The sequence below is a fragment of the Salmo salar genome, chromosome 14, assembly GCF_965601325.2.
Source record: "Salmo salar chromosome 14, fSalSal1, whole genome shotgun sequence".
In the NCBI taxonomy this organism is placed as follows: Eukaryota; Metazoa; Chordata; class Actinopteri; order Salmoniformes; family Salmonidae; genus Salmo; species Salmo salar.
The window spans coordinates 12,391,269-12,405,306 of NC_138304.1; the positions used below are offsets into that span (position 1 = coordinate 12,391,269).

General features: G+C 40.4%; 6 non-coding genes across 6 annotated transcripts; all 6 read right to left on the bottom strand.

Annotated features, from left to right (window-relative positions):
• Positions 1-242: 242 nt before the first annotated feature.
• On the bottom strand, positions 243-315 carry trnav-cac (transfer RNA valine (anticodon CAC)). Its single transcript has one exon. It is a non-coding gene; the product is annotated as a tRNA-Val (tRNA).
• An 885-nt stretch (positions 316-1,200) lies between these two features.
• Positions 1,201-1,273, bottom strand: trnav-aac (transfer RNA valine (anticodon AAC)). Its single transcript has one exon. It is a non-coding gene; the product is annotated as a tRNA-Val (tRNA).
• Positions 1,274-3,204: 1,931 nt separating this feature from the next.
• trnav-cac (transfer RNA valine (anticodon CAC)) lies at positions 3,205-3,277 on the bottom strand. Its single transcript has one exon. It is a non-coding gene; the product is annotated as a tRNA-Val (tRNA).
• Positions 3,278-4,162: 885 nt separating this feature from the next.
• On the bottom strand, positions 4,163-4,235 carry trnav-aac (transfer RNA valine (anticodon AAC)). Its single transcript has one exon. It is a non-coding gene; the product is annotated as a tRNA-Val (tRNA).
• Positions 4,236-6,166: 1,931 nt separating this feature from the next.
• trnav-cac (transfer RNA valine (anticodon CAC)) lies at positions 6,167-6,239 on the bottom strand. Its single transcript has one exon. It is a non-coding gene; the product is annotated as a tRNA-Val (tRNA).
• Positions 6,240-7,094: 855 nt separating this feature from the next.
• On the bottom strand, positions 7,095-7,167 carry trnav-aac (transfer RNA valine (anticodon AAC)). Its single transcript has one exon. It is a non-coding gene; the product is annotated as a tRNA-Val (tRNA).
• Positions 7,168-14,038: the final 6,871 nt, after the last annotated feature.

A 14,038-nucleotide genomic window follows, 5' to 3' on the forward strand; every position in this document is an offset into this window, starting at 1 on the left:
CCTGTTTTATAACATTGCATTGCCTCTGGTTATTGAAAGACATGTCTAAGACTGGTCTATTCATGTATTCTGTAGGCCTATGTATTTGTTTAGTTTTTTTTCAATTATCACTATCTGCCTCTGGTTATTGAAAGACATGTCTAAGACTGGTCTATTCATGTATTCTGCAGGCCTATGTATTTGTTTCGTTTTTTTTCAGTTATGACCCTGTTTCTGTCATCACTATCTGTTTTGTTAAAATTTGTTTCCGCCCGGTTTCGAACCGGGGACCTTTCGTGTGTGAGGCGAACGTGATAACCACTACACTACAGAAACTACAAGAAAAAGAGTGGAAGTCATGGAAAATGTTAGGAATGCCCACAAGTCTACCGCCCATAATATCCCAAATAGAGTACCACAGTAGGAGTCATAATACCCATAAGAACTAGCGGTCGGACAGGGAAATGGTTCCAATCGTTTTTCCACCATTCATATTCCCCACAGGGGATTTTAAAAACAGTTAAAAAAGGCCTGTGTTTCTTGTTGGCTTACCCTGGCATGGTAACCGTGTAATTCTCTCTCGGACAAGGTGACTTTTATAAAAAATATTCGCCTGTATTTACCCCCCCAAAATTAAATGCTAATTAACTGCTAATGTGGCTATCATAAAGAACTACAAATGTATTATTTTAAGTGTTTCTAAAATCCCATATGGGAAAAATGAATGGTGGAAAAATGGTTGGAACCATTTCCCTGTTTGACCGCTAGGTTTTATGGGTATTATGACACCTCCACTGTGGGGCTTTCCCCAGTTTTATTTGACAATTTGTATCATGTTAAATATTAGCCACTATCGGGAGCCACTGTCAGTAACAGCCACATACATTTATTTTGGCATACTTTCATTCCGTTGACCTTTCTTTAATCTGTCACATCCTTGTGAATTGTTCCTGAGGGTTGCTAGCATTAGTGAATCATATTAAGCTAAAGTATTGCAATAATTTGGGACATGTAGCCTATTTGAATCATTATGGAACTCAGACCACACGTAGTAGGAATTTATTCAGAGCGCCCAAGCTAGCCACCCCAGCAGAGTGCGTTACGCGACTTAAAAGGGTAAGTCTGAATAGCAAATACTGAGAAGTGCGTAGGAAAAGCATGAATTCCTAAATTGGGATCGAGCCCTAAGTGAATAGGTGTACTATCTAATTTGTTAAAATGTGTTTCCGCCCGGTCTCAAACCGGGGACCTTTCGCGTGTTAGGCGAACGTGATAACCGCTACACTACGGAAACTGCGTGAGTAGGATACTAAGGGTGTGACTTTGGCTGGGTGGGTGGGTGGGTGGGGCATTTATCGCTCTCAGAACCAAATGAAGTCAGAAATGACTTAGTCCATTAATAAGCAATAAGGCTTGAGATCCCGGGAATTATCGTGTGAATAACTCCTGAATAAGGGCTGATTCACCGTAGGGATGGTTTGGCTGAGCAGCCGGCTCTTGGAAGAGTCTTGGTGGTTCCAAACTTCTTCCTTTTAAGAATGATGGAAGCCACTGTGTTCTTGGGTACCTTCAATGCTGCAGAAATGTATCGGTACCCTTCCCCACGTCTGTGCCTCGACACAATCCTGTCTCGGAGCTCTAGGGACAATTCCTTCCACCTCATGGCTTAGTTTATGCTCTGACATGCACTGTCAACTGTGGAACCTTATATAGACAGACAGGTGTGTGCCTTTTCAAATCATGACCAATCCATTGAATTTACCACAGGTGGACTCCAATCAAGTTGTAGAAACATCTCAAGGATGATCAATGGAAACAGGATGGACCTGAGCTCAATTTCCAGACTCATAGCAAAGGGTCTGAAAACGTATGTAAATAAGGTATTTTTTAAATCTTTTTTTATGAATTAAAAATGATATGTTATCGCTTTGTCATTATGGGGTATTGTGTGTAGATAGATTTTATTTGACTTAATCCGTTTTCAGAATAAGGCTGTAACGTAACAAAATGTGGAAAAAAGTAAGGGGTCTGAATACTTTCCGAATGCACTGTAGCTATGCAGGCTAGCTACTTTTCTTTTGCTAGCCAGCCAACTAAATCTATCACACAATCACATCAAGCAGCTGAATGACAGAAAACTGTCTGCACTTTTGTTTGTTTTACCTAGGATTATATTGCCATTTCTTTGGATATATCCATTATAATGAACCTGATAAATGAATTTGCCTGGCTCAGAGAAGCTGTCATTCTGGTCACATTCATACACATCGCACGGTGGAGGTCACCAAAAAAACGGCAACATTGATCCACAGGTTGGAGAGGCAGACAGCAAGGTTTAGACAAACCTCAACTGTTTCAAACCATATGCTAGCCTAGGGGCATTGGGAAATATTGTCTAGACCAGTGATATTTAAAGTCGGGGTCGGGGGGACTGCAGTGGGGATATATATATTCATTATTTAGGAACAAAAAATTATGAGTACAGATTATTGTACGAGACAATATAGAAACGTTTTTGAGAAAGTTAATTAGAAAAAAAGTATTTGATTGGGTAATTGAAGGTTATTTGTTTATGTAAAAAAAAATGTAACGTACCGATTTTAAAGTTGTATTTGGGGTGGGATCACAAGAAATGATTGCAAAAAAATGGGGACCCCAGAAATTCTGGAGGAAAAAATGGTGTCCCTGCTGAAAAGGTTTGAATACCATTGGTCTAGACACATTTTTCCAGGGGAGATGAAGTTTATAAATTGACTGGCTGGGCCGTGGAACAGTGGATGCGCATTTATAAATCTAATGGAACCGCTAACAGGCACTACCTGCAGAATGCTGGGATGGTGGTGCTTCAACTCCCTGCTATTAACCAATTAGCATCCAGGATCCAAACAACCTGTTTTATAACATTGCATTGCCTCTGGTTATTGAAAGACATGTCTAAGACTGGTCTATTCATGTATTCTGCAGGCCTATGTATTTGTTTCATTTTTTTCAGTTATCACTATCTGCCTCTGGTTAATGAAAGACATGTCTAAGACTGGTCTATTCATGTATTCTGTAGGCCTATGTATTTGTTTAGTTTTTTTTCAATTATCACTATCTGCCTCTGGTTATTGATAGACATGTCTAAGACTGGTCTATTCATGTATTCTGCAGGCCTATGTATTTGTTTCGTTTTTTTTCAGTTATGACCCTGTTTCTGTCATCACTATCTGTTTTGTTAAAATTTGTTTCCGCCCGGTTTCGAACCGGGGACCTTTCGTGTGTGAGGCGAACGTGATAACCACTACACTACAGAAACTACAAGAAAAAGAGTGGAAGTCATGGAAAATGTTAGGAATGCCCACAAGTCTACCGCCCATAATATCCCAAATAGAGTACCACAGTAGGAGTCATAATACCCATAAGAACTAGCGGTCGGACAGGGAAATGGTTCCAATCGTTTTTCCACCATTCATATTCCCCACAGGGGATTTTAAAAACAGTTAAAAAAGGCCTGTGTTTCTTGTTGGCTTACCCTGGCATGGTAACCGTGTAATTCTCTCTCGGACAAGGTGACTTTTATAAAAAATATTCGCCTGTATTTACCCCCCCAAAATTAAATGCTAATTAACTGCTAATGTGGCTATCATAAAGAACTACAAATGTATTATTTTAAGTGTTTCTAAAATCCCATATGGGAAAAATGAATGGTGGAAAAATGGTTGGAACCATTTCCCTGTTTGACCGCTAGGTTTTATGGGTATTATGACACCTCCACTGTGGGGCTTTCCCCAGTTTTATTTGACAATTTGTATCATGTTAAATATTAGCCACTATCGGGAGCCACTGTCAGTAACAGCCACATACATTTATTTTGGCATACTTTCATTCCGTTGACCTTTCTTTAATCTGTCACATCCTTGTGAATTGTTCCTGAGGGTTGCTAGCATTAGTGAATCATATTAAGCTAAAGTATTGCAATAATTTGGGACATGTAGCCTATTTGAATCATTATGGAACTCAGACCACACGTAGCAGGAATTTATTCAGAGCGCCTAAGCTAGCCACCCCAGCAGAGTGCGTTACGCGACTTAAAAGGGTAAGTCTGAATAGCAAATACTGAGAAGTGCGTAGGAAAAGCATGAATTCCTAAATTGGGATCGAGCCCTAAGTGAATAGGTGTACTAATTAATTTGTTAAAATGTGTTTCCGCCCGGTCTCGAACCGGGGACCTTTCGCGTGTTAGGCGAACGTGATAACCGCTACACTACGGAAACTGCGTGAGTAGGATACTAAGGGTGTGACTTTGGCTGGGTGGGTGGGTGGGTGGGGCATTTATCGCTCTCAGAACCAAATGAAGTCAGAAATGACTTAGTCCATTAATAAGCAATAAGGCTTGAGATCCCGGGAATTATCGTGTGAATAACTCCTGAATAAGGGCTGATTCACCGTAGGGATGGTTTGGCTGAGCAGCCGGCTCTTGGAAGAGTCTTGGTGGTTCCAAACTTCTTCCTTTTAAGAATGATGGAAGCCACTGTGTTCTTGGGTACCTTCAATGCTGCAGAAATGTATCGGTACCCTTCCCCACGTCTGTGCCTCGACACAATCCTGTCTCGGAGCTCTAGGGACAATTCCTTCCACCTCATGGCTTAGTTTATGCTCTGACATGCACTGTCAACTGTGGAACCTTATATAGACAGACAGGTGTGTGCCTTTTCAAATCATGACCAATCCATTGAATTTACCACAGGTGGACTCCAATCAAGTTGTAGAAACATCTCAAGGATGATCAATGGAAACAGGATGGACCTGAGCTCAATTTCCAGACTCATAGCAAAGGGTCTGAAAACGTATGTAAATAAGGTATTTTTTAAATCTTTTTTTATGAATTAAAAATGATATGTTATCGCTTTGTCATTATGGGGTATTGTGTGTAGATAGATTTTATTTGACTTAATCCGTTTTCAGAATAAGGCTGTAACGTAACAAAATGTGGAAAAAAGTAAGGGGTCTGAATACTTTCCGAATGCACTGTAGCTATGCAGGCTAGCTACTTTTCCTTTGCTAGCCAGCCAACTAAATCTATCACACAATCACATCAAGCAGCTGAAATGACAGAAAACTGTCTGCACTTTTGTTTGTTTTACCTAGGATTATATTGCCATTTCTTTGGATATATCCATTATAATGAACCTGATAAATGAATTTGCCTGGCTCAGAGAAGCTGTCATTCTGGTCACATTCATACACATCGCACGGTGGAGGTCACCAAAAAAACGGCAACATTGATCCACAGGTTGGAGAGGCAGACAGCAAGGTTTAGACAAACCTCAACTGTTTCAAACCATATGCTAGCCTAGGGGCATTGGGAAATATTGTCTAGACCAGTGATATTTAAAGTCGGGGTCGGGGGGACTGCAGTGGGGATATATATATTCATTATTTAGGAACAAAAAATGATGAGTACAGATTATTGTACGAGACAATATAGAAACGTTTTTGAGAAAGTTAATTAGAAAAAAAGTATTTGATTGGGTAATTGAAGGTTATTTGTTGATGTAAAAAAAAATGTAACGTACCGATTTTAAAGTTGTATTTGGGGTGGGATCACAAGAAATGATTGCAAAAAAATGGGGACCCCAGAAATTCTGGAGGAAAAAATGGTGTCCCTGCTGAAAAGGTTTGAATACCATTGGTCTAGACACATTTTTCCAGGGGAGATGAAGTTTATAAATTGACTGGCTGGGCCGTGGAACAGTGGATGCGCATTTATAAATCTAATGGAACCGCTAACAGGCACTACCTGCAGAATGCTGGGATGGTGGTGCTTCAACTCCCTGCTATTAACCAATTAGCATCCAGGATCCAAACAACCTGTTTTATAACATTGCATTGCCTCTGGTTATTGAAAGACATGTCTAAGACTGGTCTATTCATGTATTCTGCAGGCCTATGTATTTGTTTCGTTTTTTTCAGTTATCACTATCTGCCTCTGGTTAATGAAAGACATGTCTAAGACTGGTCTATTCATGTATTCTGTAGGCCTATGTATTTGTTTAGTTTTTTTTCACTTATCACTATCTGCCTCTGGTTATTGAAAGACATGTCTAAGACTGGTCTATTCATGTATTCTGCAGGCCTATGTATTTGTTTCGTTTTTTTCAGTTATGACCCTGTTTCTGTCATCACTATCTGTTTTGTTAAAATTTGTTTCCGCCCGGTTTCGAACCGGGGACCTTTCGCGTGTGAGGCGAACGTGATAACCACTACACTACAGAAACTACAAGAAAAAGAGTGGAAGTCATGGAAAATGTTAGGAATGCCCACAAGTCTACCGCCCATAATATCCCAAATAGAGTACCACAGTAGGAGTCATAATACCCATAAGAACTAGCGGTCGAACAGGGAAATGGTTCCAATCGTTTTTCCACCATTCATATTCCCCACAGGGGATTTTAAAAACTATTCAAAAAGGCCTGTGTTTCTTGTTGGCTTACCCTGGCATGGTAACCGTGTAATTCTCTCTAGGACAAGGTGACTTTTATAAAAAAAATGCTACTTAACTGCTAATGTGGCTATCATAAAGAACTACAAATGTATTATTTTAAGTGTTTCTAAAATCCCATATGGGAAAAATGAATGGTGGAAAAATGGTTGGAACCATTTCCCTGTTTGACCGCTAGGTTTTATGGGTATTATGACACCTCCACTGTGGGGCTTTCCCCAGTTTTATTTGACAATTTGTATCATGTTAAATATTAGCCACTATCGGGAGCCACTGTCAGTAACAGCCACATACATTTATTTTGGCATACTTTCATTCCGTTGACCTTTCTTTAATCTGTCACATCCTTGTGAATTGTTCCTGAGGGTTGCTAGCATTAGTGAATCATATTAAGCTAAAGTATTGCAATAATTTGGGACATGTAGCCTATTTGAATCATTATGGAACTCAGACCACACGTAGCAGGAATTTATTCAGAGCGCCCAAGCTAGCCACCCCAGCAGAGTGCGTTACGCGACTTAAAAGGGTAAGTCTGAATAGCAAATACTGAGAAGTGCGTAGGAAAAGCATGAATTCCTAAATTGGGATCGAGCCCTAAGTGAATAGGTGTACTATCTAATTTGTTAAAATGTGTTTCCGCCCGGTCTCGAACCGGGGACCTTTCGCGTGTTAGGCGAACGTGATAACCGCTACACTACGGAAACTGCGTGAGTAGGATACTAAGGGTGTGACTTTGGCTGGGTGGGTGGGTGGGTGGGGCATTTATCGCTCTCAGAACCAAATGAAGTCAGAAATGACTTAGTCCATTAACTAAGCAATAAGGCTTGAGATCCCGGGAATTATCGTGTGAATAACTCCTGAATAAGGGCTGATTCACCGTTTGGATGGTTTGGCTGAGCAGCCGGCTCTTGGAAGAGTCTTGGTGGTTCCAAACTTCTTCCTTTTAAGAATGATGGAAGCCACTGTGTTCTTGGGTACCTTCAATGCTGCAGAAATGTATCGGTACCCTTCCCCACGTCTGTGCCTCGACACAATCCTGTCTCGGAGCTCTAGGGACAATTCCTTCCACCTCATGGCTTAGTTTATGCTCTGACATGCACTGTCAACTGTGGAACCTTATATAGACAGACAGGTGTGTGCCTTTTCAAATCATGACCAATCCATTGAATTTACCACAGGTGGACTCCAATCAAGTTGTAGAAACATCTCAAGGATGATCAATGGAAACAGGATGGACCTGAGCTCAATTTCCAGACTCATAGCAAAGGGTCTGAAAACGTATGTAAATAAGGTATTTTTTAAATCTTTTTTTATGAATTAAAAATGATATGTTATCGCTTTGTCATTATTGGGTATTGTGTGTAGATAGATTTTATTTGACTTAATCCGTTTTCAGAATAAGGCTGTAACGTAACAAAATGTGGAAAAAAGTAAGGGGTCTGAATACTTTCCGAATGCACTGTAGCTATGCAGGCTAGATACTTTTCCTTTGCTAGCCAGCCAACTAAATCTATCACACAATCACATCAAGCAGCTGAAATGACAGAAAACTGTCTGCACTTTTGTTTGTTTTACCTAGGATTATATTGCCATTTCTTTGGATATATCCATTATAATGACCCTGATAAATGAATTTGCCTGGCTCAGAGAAGCTGTCATTCTGGTCACATTCATACACATCGCACGGTGGAGGTCACCAAAAAAACGGCAACATTGATCCACAGGTTGGAGAGGCAGACAGCAAGGTTTAGACAAACCTTAACTGTTTCAAACCATATGCTAGCCTAGGGGCATTGGGAAATATTGTCTAGACCAGTGATATTTAAAGTCGGGGTCGGGGGGACTGCAGTGGGGATATATATATTCATTATTTAGGAACAAAAAATTATGAGTTCAGATTATTGTATGAGACAATATAGAAACGTTTTTGAGAAAGTTAATTAGAAAAAAAGTATTTGATTGGGTAATTGAAGGTTATTTGTTGATGTAAAAAAAAATGTAACGTACCGATTTTAAAGTTGTATTTGGGGTGGGATCACAAGAAATGATTGCAAAAAAATGGGGACCCCAGAAATTCTGGAGGAAAAAATGGTGTCCCTGCTGAAAAGGTTTGAATACCATTGGCCTAGACACATTTTTCCAGGGGAGATGAAGTTTATAAATTGCCTGGCAGGGCCGTGGAACAGTGGATGCGCATTTATAAATCTAATGGAACCGCTAACAGGCACTACCCGCAGAATGCTGGGATGGTGGTGCTTCAACTCCCTGCTATTAACCAATTAGCATCCAGGATCCAAACAACCTGTTTTATAACATTGCATTGCCTCTGGTTATTGAAAGACATGTCTAAGACTGGTCTATTCATGTATTCTGCAGGCCTATGTATTTGTTTCGTTTTTTTCAGTTATCACTATCTGCCTCTGGTTAATGAAAGACATGTCTAAGACTGGTCTATTCATGTATTCTGTAGGCCTATGTATTTGTTTCGTTTTTTTCAGTTATGAACCTGTTTCTGTCATCACTATCTGTTTTGTTAAAATTTGTTTTCGCCCGGTTTCGAACCGTGGACCTTTCGCATGTGAGGCGACTGTGATAACCACTACACTACGGAAACTGCAAGAAAAACAGTGGAAGTCATGGAAAATGTTAGGAATGCCCACAAGTCTACTGCCCATAATATCCCAAATAGAGTACCACAGTAGGAGTCATAATACCCATAAGAACTAGCGGTCGAACAGGGAAATGGTTCCAATCGTTTTTCCACCATTCATATTCCCCACAGGGGATTTTAAAAACAGTTAAAAAAGGCCTGTGTTTCTTGTTGGCTTACCCTGGCATGGTAACCGTGTAATTCTCTCTAGGACAAGGTGACTTTTATAAAAAATATTCGCCTGTATTTACCCCCCCAAAATTAAATGCTAATTAACTGCTAATGTGGCTATCATAAAGAACTACAAATGTATTATTTTAAGTGTTTCTAAAATCCCATATGGGAAAAATGAATGGTGGAAAAATGGTTGGAACCATTTCCCTGTTTGACCGCTAGGTTTTATGGGTATTATGACACCTCCACTGTGGGGCTTTCCCCAGTTTTATTTGACCATTTGTATCATGTTAAATATTAGCCACTATCGGGAGCCACTGTCAGTAACAGCCACATACATTTATTTTGGCATACTTTCATTCCGTTGACCTTTCTTTAATCTGTCACATCCTTGTGAATTGTTCCTGAGGGTTGCTAGCATTAGTGAATCATATTAAGCTAAAGTATTGCAATAATTTGGGACATGTAGCCTATTTGAATCATTATGGAACTCAGACCACACGTAGCAGGAATTTATTCAGAGCGCCCAAGCTAGCCACCCCAGCAGAGTGCGTTACGCGACTTAAAAGGGTAAGTCTGAATAGCAAATACTGAGAAGTGCGTAGGAAAAGCATGAATTCCTAAATTGGGATCGAGCCCTAAGTGAATAGGATTACTATCTAATTTGTTAAAATGTGTTTCCGCCCGGTCTGGAACTGGGGACCTTTCGCGTGTTAGGCAAACGTGAAAACCACTACACTACGGGAACTGCGTGAGTAGGATACTAAGGGTGTGACTTTGGCTGGGTGGGTGGGTGGGTGGGGCATTTATCGCTCTCAGAACCAAATGAAGTCAGAAATGACTTAGTCCATTAACTAAGCAATAAGGCTTGAGATCCCGGGAATTATCGTGTGAATAACTCCTGAATAAGGGCTGATTCACCGTAGGGATGGTTTGGCTGAGCAGCCGGCTCTTGGAAGAGTCTTGGTGGTTCCAAACTTCTTCCTTTTAAGAATGATGGAAGCCACTGTGTTCTTGGGTACCTTCAATGCTGCAGAAATGTATCGGTACCCTTCCCCACGTCTGTGCCTCGACACAATCCTCTCTCGGAGCTCTAGGGACAATTCCTTCCACCTCATGGCTTAGTTTATGCTCTGACATGCACTGTCAACTGTGGAACCTTATATAGACAGACAGGTGTGTGCCTTTTCAAATCATGACCAATCCATTGAATTTACCACAGGTGGACTCCAATCAAGTTGTAGAAACATCTCAAGGATGATCAATGGAAACAGGATGGACCTGAGCTCAATTTCCAGACTCATAGCAAAGGGTCTGAAAACGTATGTAAATAAGGTATTTTTTAAATCTTTTTTTATGAATTAAAAATGATATGTTATCGCTTTGTCATTATGGGGTATTGTGTGTAGATAGATTTTATTTGACTTAATCCGTTTTCAGAATAAGGCTGTGACGTAACAAAATGTGGAAAAAAGTAAGGGGTCTGAATACTTTCCGAATGCACTGTAGCTATGCAGGCTAGATACTTTTCCTTTGCTAGCCAGCCAACTAAATCTATCACACAATCACATCAAGCAGCTGAAATGACAGAAAACTGTCTGCACTTTTGTTTTTTTTACCTAGGATTATATTGCCATTTCTTTGGATATATCCATTATAATGACCCTGATAAATGAATTTGCCTGGCTCAGAGAAGCTGTCATTCTGGTCACATTCATACACATCGCACGGTGGAGGTCACCAAAAAAACGGCAACATTGATCCACAGGTTGGAGAGGCAGACAGCAAGGTTTAGACAAACCTCAACTGTTTCAAACCATATGCTAGCCTAGGGGCATTGGGAAATATTGTCTAGACCAGTGATATTTAAAGTGGGGGTCGGGGGGACTGCAGTGGGGATATATATATTCATTATTTAGGAACAAAAAATTACGAGTACAGATTATTGTACGAGACAATATAGAAACGTTTTTGAGAAAGTTAATTAGAAAAAAAGTATTTGATTGGGTAATTGAAGGTTATTTGTTGATGTAAAAAAAAATGTAACGTACCGATTTTAAAGTTGTATTTGGGGTGGGATCACAAGAAATGATTGCAAAAAAATGGGGACCCCAGAAATTCTGGAGGAAAAAATGGTGTCCCTGCTGAAAAGGTTTGAATACCATTGGTCTAGACACATTTTTCCAGGGGAGATGAAGTTTATAAATTGACTGGCTGGGCCGTGGAACAGTGGATGCGCATTTATAAATCTAATGGAACCGCTAACAGGCACTACCTGCAGAATGCTGGGATGGTGGTGCTTCAACTCCCTGCTATTAACCAATTAGCATCCAGGATCCAAACAACCTGTTTTATAACATTGCATTGCCTCTGGTTATTGAAAGACATGTCTAAGACTGGTCTATTCATGTATTCTGCAGGCCTATGTATTTGTTTCGTTTTTTTCAGTTATCACTATCTGCCTCTGGTTATTGAAAGACATGTCTAAGACTGGTCTATTGATGTATTCTGCAGGCCTATGTATTTGTTTCGTTTTTTTCAGTTATGACCCTGTTTCTGTCATCACTATCTGTTTTGTTAAAATTTGTTTCCGCCCGGTTTCGAACCGGGGACCTTTCTCGTGTGGGGCGAACGTGATAACCACTACACTACAGAAACTACAAGAAAAAGAGTGGAAGTCATGGAAAATGTTAGGAATGCCCACAAGTCTACCGCCCATAATATCCCAAATAGAGTACCACAGTAGGAGTCATAATACCCATAAGAACTAGCGGTCGAACAGGGAAATGGTTCCAATCGTTTTTCCACCATTCATATTCCCCACAGGGGATTTTAAAAACAGTTAAAAAAGGCCTGTGTTTCTTGTTGGCTTACCCTGGCATGGTAACCGTGTAATTCTCTCTCGGACAAGGTGACTTTTATAAAAAATATTCGCCTGTATTTACCCCCCAAAAATTAAATGCTAATTAACTGCTAATGTGGCTATCATAAAGAACTACAAATGTATTATTTTAAGTGTTTCTAAAATCCCATATGGGAAAAATGAATGGTGGAAAAATGGTTGGAACCATTTCCCTGTTTGACCGCTAGGTTTTATGGGTATTATGACACCTCCACTGTGGGGCTTTCCCCAGTTTTATTTGACAATTTGTATCATGTTAAATATTAGCCACTATCGGGAGCCACTGTCAGTAACAGCCACATACATTTATTTTGGCATACTTTCATTCCGTTGACCTTTCTTTAATCTGTCACATCCTTGTGAATTGTTCCTGAGGGTTGCTAGCATTAGTGAATCATATTAAGCTAAAGTATTGCAATAATTTGGGACATGTAGCCTATTTGAATCATTATGGAACTCAGACCACACGTAGCAGGAATTTATTCAGAGCGCCCAAGCTAGCCACCCCAGCAGAGTGCGTTACGCGACTTAAAAGGGTAAGTCTGAATAGCAAATACTGAGAAGTGCGTAGGAAAAGCATGAATTCCTAAATTGGGATCGAGCCCTAAGTGAATAGGTGTACTATCTAATTTGTTAAAATGTGTTTCCGCCCGGTCTCGAACCGGGGACCTTTCGCGTGTTAGGCAAACGTGATAACCGCTAAACTACGGAAACTGCGTGAGTAGGACACTAAGGGTGTGACTTTCGCTGGGTGGGTGGGTGGGTGGGGCATTTATCGCTCTCATAACCAAATGAAGTCAGAAATGACTTAGTCCATTAACTAAGCAATAAGGCTTGAGATCCCGGGAATTATCGTGTGAATAACTCCTGAATAAGGGCTGATTCACCGTAGGGATGGTTTGGCTGAGCAGCCGGCTCTTGGAAGAGTCTTGGTGGTTCCAAACTTCTTCCTTTTAAGAATGATGGAAGCCACTATGTTCTTGGGTACCTTCAATGCTGCAGAAATGTATCGTACCCTTCCCCACGTCTGTGCCTCGACACAAACCTGTCTCGGAGCTCTAGGGACAATTCCTTCCACCTCATGGCTTAGTTTATGCTCTGACATGCACTGTCAACTGTGGAACCTTATATAGACAGACAGGTGTGTGCCTTTTCAAATCATGACCAATCCATTGAATTTACCACAGGTGGACTCCAATCAAGTTGTAGAAACATCTCAAGGATGATCAATGGAAACAGGATGGACCTGAGCTCAATTTCCAGACTCATAGCAAAGGGTCTGAAAACGTATGTAAATAAGGTATTTTTTAAATCTTTTTTTATGAATTAAAAATGATATGTTATCGCTTTGTCATTATGGGGTATTGTGTGTAGATAGATTTTATTTGACTTAATCCGTTTTCAGAATAAGGCTGTAACGTAACAAAATGTGGAAAAAAGTAAGGGGTCTGAATACTTTCCGAATGCACTGTAGCTATGCAGGCTAGCTACTTTTCCTTTGCTAGCCAGCCAACTAAATCTATCACACAATCACATCAAGCAGCTGAAATGACAGAAAACTGTCTGCACTTTTGTTTGTTTTACCTAGGATTATATTGCCATTTCTTTGGATATATCCATTATAATGACCCTGATAAATGAATTTGCCTGGCTCAGAGAAGCTGTCATTCTGGTCACATTCATACACATCGCACGGTGGAGGTCACCAAAAAAACGGCAACATTGATCCACAGGTTGGAGAGGCAGACAGCAAGGTTTAGACAAACCTCAACTGTTTCAAACCATATGCTAGCCTAGGGGCATTGGGAAATATTGTCTAGACCAGTGATATTTAAAGTCGGGGTCGGGG